Source organism: Nothoprocta perdicaria, unplaced genomic scaffold (assembly GCF_003342845.1).
Source record: "Nothoprocta perdicaria isolate Ctin4 unplaced genomic scaffold, notPer1 scaffold_2, whole genome shotgun sequence".
Classification (NCBI taxonomy): domain Eukaryota; kingdom Metazoa; phylum Chordata; class Aves; order Tinamiformes; family Tinamidae; genus Nothoprocta; species Nothoprocta perdicaria.
Genome location: NW_020455204.1, coordinates 1,865,060 through 1,881,919, shown reverse-complemented (window position 1 = coordinate 1,881,919; position 16,860 = coordinate 1,865,060).

The window sequence follows — 16,860 nt, the reverse complement described above, 5'->3', positions numbered from 1 at the left end:
CAGGTACAATACAAGCACTTTTAGAGAAGACTCAGCTTACAAACCTCGTACAGTTGGCTTTGTCTCATCTGGTCTTGGCTTCCTGCCATTCTGGAGGCTGGTTGAGGGGAAACGGGCTGCAAAACTGAGGAAGTTTATTTTTGACAATACATTTAGTCAGCTCTCAGACATGCCTGGGGCCAAAGCAGTCCCAAGCCAGGTCTGGGGACCGACACGTAACTTTTCAGTCACCTTTCCCTCCTTCCACATGGCCTGAGCTTCATCAGGTGCAACAAGAAAAGCCCTGGTCACAGCTTTCAAGGAATTAATGTGGCTTTGACAGAGTCCTTCTGTTGTTAGCACTAGTGTCTTTATAGCTGGAAATATTCTGCTTGCTTGCTTGAAGTCACACCTGAAAAGGTGTATTTCAGCTAGAAGAGATTCAAAAATTGATCATTTTTGCCAGTTAACAAAAGGACTCAGAAACATTCCCAAATTTAGCCGTTCCTGGAAAATATCTATCTCCCTGGTGCACAGGAAGTACATTAAAGAAGTTAATAAACACTCATAAAAAACGTTTAATGATCTAACATTTAAGATCAGCATTCTTGTACATTACCATAACCTTCTGCTAAATTATCACCACCAAGATTGCTCTTGGGCTCAAAAGGTCATGTTATTTTTGCTGTTGAAATCATGGAGACTGGGAAACAACTGTGTGTAAATTGCTGATAAACTGGAACAAAGAGAGAAGAGAAAAACACTGAACATATAAGAATGCAAGTAAACCAGCAGGAAAGGAGGGGAGGGGAAGAATCTCACGGAGAGTTTATTGAAAGAACAAAAGAATAAAATCTGGTGCATTTGTTTTCCATGGGTTCAGGAAGCCCGGTCTTTAAGCACCTACTATAAATAGAATGTTCTAATCCTTCATCAAAGCGGGCACTAGTCTAAACCAAAACGAGTGAATTTTAGGTGGACTCTGGGAAGGGAAAGATGTCCTTCCCCTTGAAGGAGAAGAAAAATTTCTTCTCTGAATCCTCGCAGAAAAGAGATATTCCATAGTGCAAGAATTGCAGAGAAAGGACACAAAGGCTGGAACATGATGTTTCTATATCGAGACATTCCTGGCAAGAATATTGTTAAGTGGAGAGAGAATTAGCAAATATCTAATTTAGGGATGAATAATCTGATTTTGAGGAAGACCGACTTCACTTTATCACATGGCTGAGCTGAAGCTCCTCATAGAGTTCCCCTCTGAGGGAAGGCTGCATCTGAACTGCATAAACTTGGAAAAAGCATTTCATCAGGTCCATAGGGATATCATTTGAAAAATAACAGGAATTTCTCCGAAGTTCTGAAATGGACCATTTACAGTCATGAAAGCTTTTTGTAAACAATTTTCATATAAAGTAATCCCAAAGAGCCACCCAAAATAAAAACAAAGGCAAAATACTGGAGACTTTCATTGTCACTGAATAAAAATTGACTGAAAAACAAATTTGGGGAAAAAATTGCATGTTGCTTCAGGAGGGCTCCTTAGAATGGCCCCAGAGCCATAATTCTTCAGGCAAGACAACTTTGGCTGAAAACTCAGCAAGTAGCAAAGTGGTACAGAGTGATTCCCTACTCCAGTCTGGCTCTCTACGTAGTACAAACCAATGTAGCAAGGAGTTTGGAGAACCATGTACCTGCTGAACTGAATAGCAATCAAATCATGTACTCATCCATCTGTAAAGGGCCAAGAGAAACTTTGATTAACCAAGATGAACTTTGGTTTCACACTTAGCAGTGCAGAAAGAGTAACAACATCCACTAAGAGTCAACACGTTGCATTTCTGGAGAAGTATTCTAGCTGTGATGTTCAAAATTATATCAAGATACAGGGAACTTTGTGAGGTTCCCTCACAAAGAGCAGGACCCTTCCTTCCCCAGGATTATCAAGCAAATCCCTTTGATTTCTGCATTCCCATGGCATTATGCTCTCTATACAACAGTTTTCAAAAGTGCCTTTTTCTCTTTTTTTTTTTTTTTTGAACCATTGAATCCGTGCATGGCAGACTGCATGGACTGGCCCAAAGGCGTCGCGTTCTCCAATGATCTCCAGTGATCTCCTACCGATCACTGAAATGCTTCTCCAGGAGTTTCTCACCATAACCATTCAACTCATAGTCCCCCATAGACTGGAAGGAACTCCGGCCAGGAGGTGATTTGGGAGGAAAGGAAGGAAAGAAGAAAGGCAGCGCTGTGGGACCGCTCTGCACGATAAGATGTGCAGGACAGAGCTGGGTTAATGGGTGGGAAGGCGAGTGTCAGCCCTGTGGCTTCATTTCCCCAGTGAATTGTTGAGCACCACCGCTCACTCGGGAAGCCGAGCTCTCAAGATTTCAGGCATTCCAGGCTTTTATATACAGACCTTAGCATCGACACCCAGTCTGAAGGCTTTGGTTTCGGAGTAATTTAATCTGCTTTGGAACTTATTTCTGAGTAAACATCCTCATATTCCAAAAATGCATAAAACAGAAGTCATATTCCACTCGAGCTGCAGACACCAGCGCAATCCGAATCTGTTGTCCAGAGTAAACAAGTCCGTGTGTTCGGAGAAGCAGGAAGAAGACAAGTAGGACATGCTTTAAGGACAGTGCATGGGAAGGACAGCACATGGCAGGGACATTGCTGGGCCTCAGCAGCGCATTTGTTTGGTGGTGGCCAATGTCACCAGCTCACAGCAACGTATGGAATTGTCAGACGGTTGCAGCTGCACTTGGCAAACAAACAGGAGTAGCCTAAGCCTGCCACTGTAGATGGTGGCTAATGAACTAGTGTCTTCATGAAAAGGCTGGATGCTGGCAAAAGGGCGTGAGGAAGACAAACTAGAAGTTTAATTAACTTAACAGGAAAGCAAAAAGCTCCCAGATAAAAGGGAGAGAGCTGTTTCTGAGCCAAGTATTTAAAGGGTTCTCAGATCTTCCCAGGGCGAACAGTGAGTGTGTGTAATGCTGACTTCCTTCCAGTGCTCTCTGTGCCAGAAATAACTCTTCAATGGAGACTATCTCATCCGTGTACCTCTTACCAAAGCTAGTCTTGCAAAAGAAAGCAATACTTGCTGCTGACATAAAAGGCAAGTGAGGAGGGAGAAGGAATCTGCATAACAACGTAGCACACGCTGCTGTCCTCCTGCTTCAAGCACAGATGAGCGCTTGCTCGGCTGCAGCATGAGGTATAGATAAAAAAATAAGAACTAAGGGAAAAGTGGATCTGCAGAGACCAAGGATAGGACTGACCGTCCTCTTCAAGATCTCCAGCACCTTCAGCATTTTACAAATACCCTTTGGCATCTTACAATGCTCATACTGTATTTATGTTTTGTAGTTCCTAGCGAAGCAGGGACATTTAGTACAAACGTCACACAACGCACTGCAATCTGAGCAGTTCATATTGTAGGCAGAAAACACACTTACATGTTGCCTGAAGACACAGCATCCAACTCCTGACCTGACAGAAACACTAAAGAAACCATATTATTTCTATACACAGTTATGTATTCATCCACCAACTATCTATATACATTCATCCACCAACCGGCTGTGGTTTGCCTGACATGCTCCAGTACAAGCCCTTAGTTTTAATTTAGAAAGAAAAGTGCATTTCTAGCTTTCATAGTCTCAAAGTACTAATCCACGCAAGATAAATTGCAGTAGTTGAAACTGTGTCTGTAGAAATCTGCAGAGAACATGAAATCACAGCTCCAAGAAGAGCAATTACCTTCCTCCCAGGAATTGCTTGGGCTCCAAAATTCAAAGAGTGGCTCTATGAAGAGAAGAGACAGAAAGAAGTTGACTTTAGTCATGTCAGTGTTGGGTAGCAGTCTAGGGAGACTGCAAGTGGGACTAGTTGGACGGAGAAGACAAGACGGATTAAAAACACATAGGCTAATGAAAGCAGAGAGAAAGTGAAGAGATGGTGGAGAGCCTACTAATGTGGAGGACCTACTAATGGAGATAATTTTCCTGCTGAGCAATAGTTATAGGAAGAAGAATTTCTGAGCAAACTTCTGTCAATGTGTTGTTTATCAAGGAGCCTCCATGCTAGAGCTCATGTCCAACATCCCAGCGCCGAATTCCAGAGGTCCAAAGGAAAAGACAGCACTAAGGTTCTAGCGTAGGCTGTCATTAAGGATGGAATTTCATCTTTTCCAAGAATGAGTGACACAATCCTCCCACAGCAAAAAGAGGGGCATTTATCTCTTTTTTTTCTTTCACACAAGTTACTCCCCACACACACACTGCACTGCAAGCATGGAGCTATTTCCTGAAAGATTTCAAATTTGTTTTCCTTAGGTTATTTGTGTCTCCAGCCACCAGCTGGTCTGTGTCAGAGCCGATATGCTCAACATATTATTCCATTATCCCATTAGGTTGAACATGTCCTTCCTCCCATGAGAGCTGTTAAGAGATCAGTCTTGCAGAGGGGAGACAACTGTGGTCTCTCCATCTCTTTTAGAGCAATACACCATTTCACTGGTCATATGGGTAACTTTTTAGCCCATGCTGATGTTCTCAAAAATGCACTCAAAAATGATGTTCTTTATGCCAAAAATGATACTTGGTCATAAATATCCATCTCTCTGACTGGTCAGGGCACATACATTGATCAAGTTGGTAAAAAAAAAAAAAGTAGTTCTAAGGACTATTAGGCCTAATTTTAGAGACTAAGCAGCTCTAAAGACAATGCCCATTTTTTATGTCAAACAGCAATTTCCCATTGTTATATTATAGCACTGCAACATATGAAATCATCACTCCTCCATCAAGATTTAATTCATATTTCCAGAAGCTCTCTATCTTACAAAGTTCTAGAAAACATCTCCGACTCAGGTCAATGACTTTTAAACTGAGGAAATGGTCACCTTTGTTCTTCCTCTCCAGGCCGTTCGAGCCGCTGGGAATGGGAGAGCAGAAATTTCTGGCTGGCTTCCATGACCCCAAAGACAGCACGTTCCTTATCTGAGGAGCCTTCCCAACTCCTGCACCAGCCACGGCGAAGGCAGCTTGTGTCAGCAAAGAGCATTCGAAAAATGATCTGATCATTTAAATCATAAAAAATGATCAAAGATCATTGGGACTCTGGAGGTAGGAGGCACTGCCAAGGCTCTGAGAGGGCAGAGAGGGAGGCAGCCAACACACAGACAAGGGAGGCCACCTCAAAGATGTGCAGGATTGTCCTCGGGGAGCGCTTGACAAAACGCCTGGCACTGATAGCAGCAGTAGCTTTTGCTTCCCTCCACCCTAAAATCCAGCCCTGGGTGACAAAGACCCTGAATGGGGTCTTTGAGGGTGCCAGAGCCCTGGCACAGGCTGCCCAGGGATATTGGGGAATCTCCTTCTCTGGGGATCTTCCAAACCCACCTGGATGCCGCCCTGTGCCCCGTGCTCTGGGTGTCCCTGCTGGAGCAGAGGGATTGGACTGGATGATCTCTAGGCGTCCCTCCCAACCCTGAACATTCTGTGATTCTGTGGGTGCCATTGCTCGTTTCCTGCCTTGCTGGGCTGCTTTTGTTGCCCTTAGATCCAGATGTTCAGGCTTGGGGAGGGAAGGAACAATCCAACCACAGGGCTGCTCAGCACTGCCAAACAGCAGTGAGTTCAGTGAGTCCTGAGGAGCTGCAGGAGCTGAGAGTTATTCGGACCTATATTCAGTGCACAAAAATACGGTACGCCAAGTTTCACATGAGCTGGGCCATCTCTGTTACCCTCATTCACACTATATGCTTAATTCCATGTTAAATTATAGCTCTTCAAACGTTACTTGCAGCATATTGTAATTTTCCACTGTTCCTCTTTAGAAACCACCACCAAACTACTTGGCAAGTTTTCCGTACACAAAGCTGTAGTTTTCAGTGCAGAAAACTCTCCTCGAGGCTAGAAGCAAAACCTTCAGGGAAGCGGTCCTCACTTCTGCCAGGTACAAAGAGCCATTCTGCAGCCACGGTGAAGCCTGAATTACCAGTCCAGTGTGAACAGTTACTTGCACCATAAACCAACACAATCATTTAGCAGAATGGTAGAAGAGAGGCATTATTTGGCCTCATCAAGAAATAAGAGAAGAGGAGAGGAGACAGAGAGGAGGAGAGGAGACAGAGAGGAGGAGAGGAGAGGACATGCACTATATGCACGTCCCAGGCAATAAACCCCTTCCCAGCTGAGAACTCCTCCTCCCACTCTCCTGCCTTTGATTTGCCAGTAATTCAGCTTCCCTGACCCACGTACAGTCCTTTACACCCTTGTATATAGATCCTTTACAGTGGCACCTATAGCCTGAGCAGCTTCCAGTGCCACCTCCACCGTGGAGAAATATTTAACCCCGAGACTGATGTGCACTCCCAAAGCCCTTCCACATTAGATAACTATCAGAATCCCTCACATGCAGTTTCCTTGGCTCGGAAGATGTTCCCAGCTCTGGTTTCTCCCTCCGTTTGCTGGCAGCACGCACAGCTCCGCGGGGAGCTGGCACCCACTGACAGCAGAGGGTGCTCGCGATGCTCCTCGGGCTCTAAACCTGAGGAGCTGCTTCTCCTGCCAGAAAGAAGAGACCCTCAGCAGTGACCAGGAGGATGGGAGAGGACTGCAAGCAGCAGCACAAACTGCTGAATCTTACACTGATGATACCTCCAAATCCAGGGTAAAAAGGACCATGTTTAGAAGGGGGTTTCTCTCACTAAACCAGCTGGCTGTGAGCAGCCTGCAGCAGGCACTGTGGGAGACACAGCTCCTGAAACACAGGTTTTGTCCCCAGTCTGGATTAAATCTCAAATTTTACCGGCAGTGTGGAGAGGGAGGCCTGGGCCGGGTTGCTGAAGCCTCCATGTCCATATGAGGAAGAACTGCTTCACTGTGAGGGTGCCAGAGCCCTGGCACAGGCTGCCCAGGGAGGCTGTGGAGTCTCCTTCTCTGGAGATCTTCCAAACTCACCTGGATGCGACCGGGTGGCCCGTGCTTTGGGTGTCCCTGCTGGAGCAGGGAGCTGGACTAGGTGATCTCTAGAGGCCCCTTCCACCCTCAACCATTCTGTAATTCTGTGATTCCATTTGTGCTGCGGTGCTGGATGATGCTGAGGAAGACTCCCCTATCCTACATGGTGCCCATCTCCCCTATGTTCGGGGCTGGCAGCCCCCTGAACTGCTCTGCAAGTGCCCAGAGACCAGCTTGCAGAGACCACGGCAGCGGAGCCCCAGGATGGTCGGAACCGAAACCAGTTAGAGCCATTTAGTGCCAAGATCTGACATCAAGAGGTTCAAGCAAAAAAGATGGAGGGCTGGCAGGTCAGCTTGTGCTGTGGCAGTGCAAGGCAGACGCCTCCCACTCGCCCGGTGCTCGGGATGTCCGCAGCAGCGACGCTCCTGGCTGCCTAGACCCGTGAGGAGGACCCCAAGGGTCCGGGAGTTTCCTTTCCCCACCACATGCAGCATCCCGCCTGACGGGCACCATTTCCCTGTGTTGGAAACCCAGCAATCCTGCCCAGAGAAACTAAGCCCTTCGGAGAGCTCCCCAGGTAAACACATGCCAGGCTCCCGCATCCACGTCTCTGTGAGTGCAAAGGAAAACGCAGTGTTTGAGTGCAACAGCAAGACAGCCACAGCGGCGCTGAGAAGCACCAGGGCCAAAGAGGAGCTCAGGACCAAGCGAAAGCAGCCGTCCCTGCAGACACACACGCAGCAGCCCGGGAAATCTCTGATCAAAGAGGCCCCGTGTGCCTGCAGCAGCCCCTTCACCCACCCTGCTGTCCCTTCACCCACCGCTTCCCCCATCTCTGACCTCATTTCTTTCTCCCGATCACTTTGTTCTCTGCTCCCTCTTCCCTTCCCGCTCCTGCGCGGCCCCTTCAAAGGAGCAGCAGGGGATCAGCTGGAGATAGGGCCAGCGGAGATAGGGGCAGCGCGGGGCTCTGCCTCGCATACCGCAGCACGCAGCTCTCCGGGCAGCAGGAGACTGTTGGGGACAGGAAGAGAAACCAGCAAAGAGCTGGAAAGCAAACGCAAGAGAATGGCAGAATTCATACATGACAGGACATGAAACAGTGGAAGGGAGAGAATGATGGAGAGTGCAGGCATCTTCAAGACACTTTTATCCAGAGATACCCCCTTTTCGTCCACATGCTGCAGCTCTGCTTCACTCACATGAACCTCACTAGTTTCACCCAGCCCCAGATGCCCTTGGAAGGGGTTTAAGCCACAGATCCTGCCTGGGGTCTTAAGGCATTGGAACCAGCAGCCAAAAATCACCTGAAGCAGCAGCAAAGCTCATTGCATTTCCCCATAAGTGGGGTTGCAGAGAGGAGAGAGTCTTCCCTGCAGTACATCGAGGCCTCAGCTGCTGCAGAACTCATCACATAGTTGGAAGGTCTTTCTGGGCCACATCAGACCCTTCTTGAGCACTTTGCCCTCGGTGCTGCACAGCCATCCCAAGCAGCAGAGCCCACTGCAGATGAATCCCGCTGCTTTTTCATGGGGAGCTTGGGAGCAGGGTGGCCCTCCTGGCCTCGGGGACACGGGACACCGTCCCCCGCAGCTGTGGGCAAAGAGCCGGCCCCGCAGCAGCTGTAGGGACCGAGCGGGGAGAAATTCCGAGCGCTGCCGGTAGCCGCTGGGCTCCGGGCGCACGAGCAGCTGCCAAGCTCCCATCTCCAGCACCTCTGGGACCGCGCTGGGCGCCAGGACAAGGGACAGGACGTGCCTGCGTTATCTATTTTTATATCGCAGATCCATCTGCTGCTCTCCACAGCTGGCAAGGCCTGGAGCTCAGCTTAGATGCTCCCAACAAAAGGCTCTTTGTGGCGCATGGGAGCCCCCCACCGCCAGCAGCACCAGTTGGTTTGGACTGGCCAGGCAGGGGCTATTTTGGGCAGCACAGGTGGCTTCTGCACCTCCTTGCTGAGCGTGGGGATGGAGCCACCAGACCACCCAGCCGTGCTGGCAAGGAGGGAGGCCGAGCAATGCGGAGGCCCTGGAAAGCCCCCGGAGCTGGGGACATGGGATGGGAAGCAGGGGCCAACAGGAGCTCAAGGGTTTCACAAGCAAGAGAGAGCAGAGAGTTTCCGTGCATAGAGAGGCCCCCAAACTGCTTTTGAGACAGAAGAGACGTCCAGATGGGGCAGAGCTAACCAGGGAGCCTGTGCCCTCAGGAAGCCTTAACCCTGCCCCTCGGCCCCAATCTTCCTTCCACACACCCTGTACCCCGGGGAGGACCCGCTGCGCTGCCCGAGCACAGCAGAAGCCTCCTGTTGTCCCCCTTCCTCCCTGCCCAGCAGTGACGCTGTCCCTCACGCGAGGACCTGACATCTGCTCACTGCTATTGCCGAGAGCTCCAAGCTCCGGTGACCTTCCCCCCACCATGCACGGGAGCCCTCCCGGCCTCCCGTTTCTCTCTTATCTTACAGCATGGATACTATTTCCTGTGTTTATTTTTCTTGTCTAGCTCGCTAGCCTGGAGGGTCTCACCTGCTGGAAAGCTGCCATTGCTGCTCCATCCGCGGCACTGACCAAAGCTTAGCGGAAAGAAAAACAGCCTCAGGTCACTCGTAGCTTCCTTAGGATGCCTGGCTACCAGGAGAGGCCAAAGGCCACCGGGAGAGCGGGATCCTGCGCGTCTTACCTGGAAGCCGACGGCACCAGATGAGTCTCTTTAGGAAGCAGTGCGGGGACATGTGTTTGACAGCACTGAGGCACGTCCGGCAGGGAGAGCGACCGGGAAAACACCAGCCGCGCTGCTACATGTGCCGGGAGCTCCCTTTGGGGGAGCACGGACGCATGGAGCTCCCCCAGCTCTGATCCATGCACAAGCACCAGCCTTGGTGTCACCGCTCTCGCTGGCGAGTCGGAGCTGGCCCTGCGAGGACGGTGTGTCCTGCACTGGGCTTCCCCATCAAACGCTGATCGAAAGATCCTCCTGGGAGGGAATCAAATGGAGGCTGATATTAGTATGGGGAGAGCTCACCCCTTGAGCGAGCCTCAGCAAGACCTTACAAGGATGTTGTCTCCGTTCTCTTGAAGGCCCAAGTCATGCTGAAGCACTGGAGGGGATGGACAGCCCCAGCAACTGGGAAAAACACGTTGTGCTGCCCAGTGTCACGTACTGTAGGCACCTCTTGCAAATGGGACAGGTGGAAACTTGCACGGGGAGCCTGTGGTCAGAGCCAGCAGGCAGTAAAGACCTCTGATGAAAAGCCTTGATTGCCCAGGCTTGGCTCAGCCGGTAAGGAATGGAGGAGCTCGCGTTTAATTGCTTTGCAGATGAATGTTACATGGGTTACTGCTGCAGATTGAAAGGCCTCCGTGCAAGTTAAGGATATTACTGTATATTTCCTCTGGAAGGAAATCAAAATGCTATTTCTCATGAATTCAGAGAGGACGCAGCTGTAAAACAAACAGCTGACGCTCAGCCTTGGTTGAGTTACCAACGGTGGGAGAGAAGACTCCTTCTGTTTTTCCAAAGCAACCTTTAGCATTTTGATCCTTTTGGAATTAGAGGATGAGCCTGAGGAGGGTCTGGGGTTTTTGGTCTCCACCCCATTCTGTTAGTGCTTTTGGCCTGAATATAAAGAAAGGCAGGAAGCACTTGGAGTATTGGGAGACTCCCAGATGGCAGACACCTAGCAACTTGGTACACAGTTGTCCCTTGCTTTAAGGTGCTGCCTATCCACGTGGCCCAGCACCCTGGTGCAGGGGGCTCCCCTCGTGAGGCTTTAAATCAGCCATGATCCTTGGGGATTAACTGCAGCTCCTTCCCTGTGGTGTCTCTGGGCTGGACGTTGAACATCCACCCTCCTTATCCCAGCGGAATAACTTCATAATCCCATGTGTTACCACCAAAGAACGGGCTCAGATGATTCCCAGCTGGCTCCAAAGGAGCCCTGCCTATCACAGCCCCTGGCACCACAGCTAGCTCAGAAAACCAAGTGCAACGGCCCGGTAGGAGGGTTAGCAGAAGAGACAGCGTGACAGGGACTCACCCAGCAGCAGGCAAGTCTCAGAGCCCCCATTCCTGCTGCCTGCAAAACCGGCCACATCCTCTGGAAGACGAAGACGTTTCCTATCGCGGGATCCTCTGGGCACGGCCGGGCCACTTGAAAGGCCGTGCAGGAAGGAACGTTGCTCAGCGTTGCCTTAGATGCTTGAACAGGTAAGCAATAATATGAAAGAAGTCCTCCTCGCCCAAAGATTCACACCATTGCAAGCAACATTCTCAGCCTGCCAGAGCTTTCTTCTCTTGCACAGCCACAGAAGGTGGCATCCAAAGTGACCTTCCTGCAGCCCAGCAGGCTCAGAGCACCAGCCCAGTGCACCTGCCTTGCAGGAGGCTTCAGCATCTGGCCTGGCTCTCCCTTCAGCACACCTCCAAAGCAGGGCCTTGGCAAGCCACGCTCGCCGAGCGCATTGCTAAGCAGAACATTCTGCTGAGTCCCGACACCGGGACTGCGTGTTATAGGGCACTTGCCAACTCCTGAGTCAACTTTATTTATTACACACTAGAAAGGTCATGACGAATCTCAAAAGATAAAATCTGTGTCTGTCAAGCCGCCTTCCTTATTTTCATTGGCCCAGACCCTCATGTTCCACACCAACAATAACAGGACATGGGTTCAAGAGGCACCATGAGTGCAGCTTACCCTGAGAAGGCCCAGCCTTGTTTTGCATTCTTTGTAAAGCCGATCCGGGCTGCTCAATTCGCTCTTCGTTAGGAGCTTTTGTTTTTGCTGCGGGGGCAGTCACCACACTGCACAGTGCCCGTGTACCCCCCGAAATCTGCGCGTGTAAGGGATCCACAGCCCACATGATGCCAGTGCCACAACTGCAGGTTCTCCAGCAACAAGCAGCATTCAACCAGGAGACGCCTAACCCCCATTTAGGAGAGACATCCTGAGCTAATACCAGCCTAAACACATCCCTCTGACATCACCGATAGCTGGGGCAACAGGACTGTCCATGCACACAGGTTTCTTCACTGTAATCCTGAGCTGTGATCTAATGCCGCAGGTATTTTTGGCCCTAGGTAAGGCAAAACAAAAGCAGAGCCTTGGGTAAATCCTTGGCCACCAAAGCCCGAGTGGCTGCAGCTGCAGAGCTGTCAGTGTCCAAGCTGAGCGTGCTCGGGGCTCTGCAGAAGCTGCAGCTACCTGTCTGGATGCAGGCTGGGCCCTTCCAAGAGCCACAGCCCCAGCCCTGGGGTTTACAGCAGCCTGCTCAGATCACACACTGCAGATCTGTGCTCCAAATAACCTCATCTCTACACAGCTTATTCTGCACATGCAGAGTTCTGTTTCTGTTCCTTGCCTTTCCTTTGCTGAAGAATCATGCTGCAAATGTTGCTTAGATCATTTTCTGTGATGCACTGCAAAGAACTCCACTTCCCGAAACGCATCTCTCATGTTCTAAGATTTGAGAGGCACCTACCTGTCAATCTGCATGATCTGATAGCAACTAGATCTGGTCACCCAGCAGAGAAAAGAGGCTGCTTGTGAGAGCAGTGTGTTATACAGCCAAGTTCCCTCTGACAGTCTCATCCACCATTGCATTTCTGAGGCATCTCCGGTGCCCAGACGTGCTTTGTTGATCCCAGAACTGCTCTGAGGAGACTGGGAGGGCAGGCAGAAACACCAGTCCACGTACAGCCCATATGCAGACTCCAAATGGCAGAAGGACATTGTCTGACTTCAGGCATTTGCTGGAGGGACCAGAGAGGTGGATCCCTCCCAGGGTGACTCCGAGCTGAGTCTCTCCCTCTTTGCTGTGAGATCCAGAGCATCTCAAAAGATACCAAGACCTCTTATTTCCCCAAAACATCTCCTGGAGACCCATGAGGGCTAAGAGCACCACAGGACAGTGCGGGGGTCCCTACCTGCAGAAATGGAGAGGAAGATCCTGCTGCTCTAAAGGGTTTTTTAGCCACCAACGTTATCCAGCCTTAGCAGGGAGACCACAACCCTCCACTGCGCCATCCGACTTCACCGGTGAGAAACATGTTTTTCCCAGCACACTGCTGAGCTACAGTGTCCTCAGGCAGATCCCTGTCTCCAGCAAAAGCCCCGCAACGTCTGGATTCCCTGGATGCCGAAGCCAAGGTGCGGATCTCCTGAGGCGAGATCTCCAGACTTGCGCCACGGAGACGGGAGCTCTTTGTTCTCTGCAGGCCTGGCCCTTGTCCCCCGGGCGAGCAGGGCCATTGTTTGCGCTCCCGCCGCCTCCATTGTTCCCCAGCGCCTGCCCTTTGATGCTGCGGAACAAAACGCACAGTGTTTGTGAAAGGAGGGAAGAAGAAAAAGCTTCTGGATCGCACCCTTGGTTGAACCGCTCGACACAGCTGCCCATGGAGCACCGGGCCTGGACACCAGCTGGGGCCTGGTCTGGCCGCAGAGCGCCCTGTGACTCTCTGATTCCATTTCCAAGCGAATTGGGCCCATCTTAGGGCAGGGTGGCCCCCTTAGGCCTGGCTGGCACCAATGGGGCTGTGTGTGGGGAGAACCAGTGGCCTGGGATGCTCCTCACAGTGGCTGCTTGTGTAGCTGACCGGGAACCTCCGCGGGCCTCATCACGCAGCTCTCTTGAAGGATCATCTATGGGAAAAGCTAATAAGATAACAAGACACTTGCAAGAAAATGGGCACCCAACCGGACCTTCCAGCCCCGGGACAAAGGCACTCACACTCTCTTTTATAAATATATTTTATTATTTTAATGCTTATTAAGAAATGTAACCAAGACAGACTCAGCAGCACCAGCAGCTCCTCACTGCCCAGCAGTCTGATGACTTCACAGCTATGAAAACTTCACAGATTCAGAAAAACAAAACAAAACAAAAACCCTAAAAAATAACAAAACACAAAACAAAAAGTTTGGTCAACGCACTTTAAATACGTTTGCATGCACAGGTTCTCCCGCCCCCTTCCCTCCCCTCCCACTGGTAACTGACAGAGGGAAACATCAACTATTTTCATAAAAACCTTTAAATTAAAAGAGTAAGTGTTGTACAGTGCCAGTGTGTGCAGCAGGGTGTTCTTGGTGTCCTGGCTCACTGACGGCTCAGAGAAACGCTGCACAGAGCAGAGGGCAGCAGCAGCAGCTCCTTAGCCAGGGGAAGCAAAAGACATTCACGGATCAACAGGTTCCAGTCTCCATTTCAACACGTCCTTGGGTGAATGGTGCCAGCAAATGAAAAAAAGAGGGGGAATTACATGGAGGTGACACCCCCCAGCTTGGGGATTCTCAGTCTGTCTGCTGCTGTTCACGTGTCAAAATCAGGAGTAACAAAAGTCATAGCAATTCCTCATGTGTTTTACTGCAAAGAAGGCTAAAAGCTCTGGCTGGAAAGCTCTGACTACAGCAGTTGGATGCCCAAGATAAAAGGGAGGCAGGAGCTGGCTATTGGGCAGCTGAACTTAACCAAGCCTCACTGGAGAAGCTCCTGTTTTAATTCATCAGCACCCATCACATAAATTCACGCTTCTTGCAAGGAGGCGCCTGGGAAGATCCCCCTCTTCCTCAGTCACATACAGGCCACCTGAAGCCAGACCTGTGCCTGCACCAGGACAAGGTTTCCTCTAGGCAGTGGCCCTGGGAAAGCCACAACACTCCCTATCCAGCCCTCCCATTCCCTTCTCAGCAAGTGACACTTCAGTTTTATGGCAGCCCCTCTTCCCTGAGGACATCCGTGCAACCCCCAAACCTCCCCAGCACATTCCTGAAATCCTCCCAAACACCTACCCTACAAATCCTCCTTCCCTGCTCAAACTTGTCATCTAACACCAGCACTCCAGCCTGCTCCCGCACCTGAAGCCTTCTTACACCCTCAGTGTCTCCTACACCCTCAAAAGAGCAATCAGAAGGTTCAAACAACTCCATGCAACCCCCAAGTCTACTGCAGCTGTCACCAGCAGCAATCAGCAGAAAACCCTTTCTGTCTCACAACCATGATCCCTAAAAAACAAGATATAGGTCCTCAAAAGCTCATGCCCGTCCCAGCAACCACTTTGGAAACACTTCTGGAAGGTCCACCTCAGACCTAAGTGTCTGACAGAAGGCACACACAACACATGGTACACTTGGCCGTCCCTTCCTTCCGCAACTATGGACTTCTAATTCCACATAAACCCACTTACATCGACCACACTCCCTCCCACACACATCCCATGGGCCCTCTGCACATCCTTTTCATTCTGAATCTGCATCACTAATCCGAAAAGGGCCTGGACACTCTTGGGGGCACTTCAAATAGCCACAGAAAAACTAATTTCAAGACATCTGGGAATTCAGTAATCTTGTATGGCAAACACTTTGGGCAGAAATGTTTTCCAGAGGAATTATCCCAAGTTCATCACATCAACACAGATCAATTCTATTCTTAGGGCCACCAAGAAGCTGCCACAACCAAGCATGAAGCAGCTCAGGAAACAATAGAACGCAACCAACCCACATCAGCTGTTGAAAGACTGATGCAACGTCCCATAAAACATCCTTTTACAAGGGCAACCAAAGCTCAGTGAGAGACACTTCTGCACTTGTGTGTGTTCCAGCACATGAGCGATGCTGGTATTTTCCCACACTTCTTTCCCTGCTCTGTTTCTTTGTGGACCTAATTGTTATTGACATGAATACCGGATGTAACCTCGTGTTATTCTTAGAAACATTTTGGCTTCCAGCTGAGGCCCGATGAGATCAGGCCCCCTTTTCCCTGACTCAAACGTGCTGCTGTTGCAGGAGGTCGGAGGAGAGACCCCCTCAAACAACCTAGAGAACCGTTCCACCCAGAGCCATCAAGAGCAACAAGATCCCAAGTTGCTCTACAGAGGAACTATCTACAATGATGGTTACAGAAAAGGGCTTAGTATGCGTTACTGCTGCTGGAGTGATAACCCACTGCTCCAGCGTTAGCCTACGTGGAAGAGTCACCCCAAGAACTGAACTGTGAAGCCTATTGTTCTAAGTTCTCATGTTCTTGCCTACGTGAACTTCTCTCTCTGCTCAAGATCGTCTTTCTTGTCTTTCTGCTGGAGATCATGGCAGTGACCACATCATTTTACACATCTCAAAATAAGCTTTGTGCTAGCCTGGGGCTTTCACACTTAAATACCTTCAGCAGTTACGAACCACTTCCCACCTTCATCCAGGGAGACTGGCAAAAATAAAGTTCTTTTCATTTTAATAGTTTGCAATACTTAAGATAAATGTGGAAGGAGAACACACAGATCTAATCTACTGCTATTCCTGAACAGCAGGAATTAGCAGGAGAGGGGAAAATCCAGTTCCCCTCTCCTTTCTGAAAATGACTCTGATTTTAAGCCAGGGAATGCTCTCCAGACTTCTGGAGCTACCACACTTTGAGTTTTCCAGTGGGATCATTGCTGCCTGCCTCCAGCTCCGGAACGGTGGTTGTTTTGGGCGTGAAACTGGAATATTTCTCTGGAAACAAAGACTTAATATAGCATATGAGCTGCTGTGGCTCTCTGCTGTCCTTGTGCTCCCAGGCTTCATAAATGACCCAGCAAAATATCAGCCAATCTGCTGCAGAACCTCTCTCCAACAGACCGCATCAGTGCACGGCCTCACTGTGGCATAGATTTGTAGCCCTCTCTTACATGGACAATGTGGTTTCTAAGCAGCCTGCCCCTACCACCAATACCTTCCAGCTCCCCAAAGCAGGAGCACCTTCTCACCAGAGGGCAACCCAGCTCTGTTGGGCATCAGGAGGTCTCTGCACTGCAGGGACACATGGGGCGTCACAGCAAAGCACATCAGGCAGCAACTGAAATTAAGAGAAAAAATGTTCAAACAGCCCCCACCTTCTGTAGAAAAAAAAAGAGAAAAAAGAAAATCTGCAGCTTCTTGGGTGAG